At 49.5% G+C, this 1,880-nt stretch overlaps 1 pseudogene; it reads right to left on the minus strand.

The window, feature by feature from the left end:
- Window positions 1-1,426, minus strand: part of LOC103593991 — a 24,175-nt pseudogene extending 22,749 nt beyond the window's left edge.
- Between the last annotated feature and the right edge of the window lie 454 nt (window positions 1,427-1,880).

The following is a 1,880-nucleotide window of genomic DNA, read 5'->3' on the forward strand; positions in this document are numbered from 1 at the left end:
GGTTGGAGGAAGTTCAGATAAGTCTCGAGCTAAGGCCTGGCTGGAAAAGTGGGGGCTATCCCGAAACACCTGATGTAGTACTGCCCAAGTAAGTTGTTGGGAATGACATGTGTCAGGATCAGCCCTGCACTAAATGGTATGAGCCGTTAGTCTTTATGACCAGAAGGATGGGTGTATTGACAGGTGGGTGGGTGAGCTGTCAGAGATGAGAAGAAAGGAGTTTGTGTACCATGGATTTTAAGCCTATTAGGTGTTTGTTAGTGATGGGGTACTGTGGGACATTAGGGAACAAAGAGGGGTTCCACAACTTAACAAGGATAGGGGAATGGTGCATAGCAATGGAGGGCAAAGAAGCATCCCATACTAGGGATTAACCTTGTCTGAGGGGGAGGGGAAGGTGGAAGCCTCAGGGGCCAGGTATGGGGAGGCCTGTAACAGGAGTATTATAGCTGGAGTTAAAGTGTTTAGGGTCAGAGTAGCTTTGAATTTGAAAAGAATGTCCCATCCCAGTAAGGGGGCTGGGCATTGAGGCCTTACTAAGAATTTGTGTGTGAATTGGGTGTGATGAATGGTGCAGGAAAGGGGTTGAGTGATCCGTGGGTGGTATTCTGATCCCATGACCCCTACTATTGTGATAGAGGATGGGGTTGTTGGTCCTGCATACTCAGGAAGGGTAGAGCAAATGGCCCCAGTATCGATGACAAAAGAGATCGGCTTACCTGCTATGGGGTGAGTTACCCTGGGCTCATGCGTGGTGACCTCTGTGGGGGCCTTGGGCCCTGGGCATCATCAGTCCTCCTCCTGGGCAAAGCCTAGAAGCTCTGGTAGGGATGGCCATGAAGCCAAAGGCTGTAGGTTGGGGACTGGGCCACTCCCTCTCTGGTGAGTGGCACAGTCAATCCCCCAGTGACATGGCCGTTTGCAGTGAGGACAGGTTACAACAGGCCCATGCTGAGTGGCCTGGTTGACCACATTTGAAGCAGTTCCCAGGTGGCTTGCCTCTTAAGGCAGCCGGCTTTGGAGTATGTGATTTTCAGATGGCAGTAGCCAGGAGCTGGTATTTGGCCTGATCTCTTTTTTATATACTTTTTTGAATATCAGGGGCTGATTGGGTAATAAAATGAGAGTGTAAGAGGGCCATGCCTGCAGGGGAGTTTGCGTCTATACGTGTGTATTCATGTAAAGCCTCAGAGAGGCAGGTTAGGAACTTGCTGGGATTTTCAGTGGATCTCTGTGTGATTTCTCTAAGCTTGTCATAATTGACTTGAGTAGCCTTTTGGAGGCTGTGAAGTAGGTGTGTGATCATGTTATCCTGGAGATCCCAATACCCATGGCCAGCCCAGTTGTCTCAATTTGGGTCCATGCAAGGAACAGCAATGGCTTCCACAGGTCACCTATTATTTTGAGCATGTACCTGAGCCGCCATCCGGACCTGCTCCCTGTACATGGACTTGGACAATTCCTTCCATCCCAGCCACTTCATGGAAGGGTTATAAAAAGCAGAGCTGAGGTGGGGTTGTTACCTGATGAAGGGGGAGAAGAAAGGGGGTGAGCTGAGGATGAGCATCTTTAGGCCAGGTGTGGGGAAGAGAGAGAAACGTGGAGGGCTGATGGATCAGAAGATTGATCCAAGTCTGGAAGGAGAGGTTGAGCATGAGCTAGGAGAATTTGACACATAGGACAGTTTTGACAGAAGAACACATTCAGAGATAGGAAAAGGCCTGAACAAGGAACCTCTACAGCTTTTGCCATTTCAGTGAGTGTCTAAATCGAGTGCCATCTCATGGCCACTGGGATCCATTGTAATGAGTTGTTTGAGTTTTAATGTCTCCCTGGAGGCCAAGACATTGGCCAGGAGACAGCCCAAGGGCATAGAGCAT

Source organism: Galeopterus variegatus, unplaced genomic scaffold (genome assembly GCF_000696425.1).
Source record: "Galeopterus variegatus unplaced genomic scaffold, G_variegatus-3.0.2 Scaffold1457, whole genome shotgun sequence".
Taxonomy (NCBI): Eukaryota; Metazoa; Chordata; class Mammalia; order Dermoptera; family Cynocephalidae; genus Galeopterus; species Galeopterus variegatus.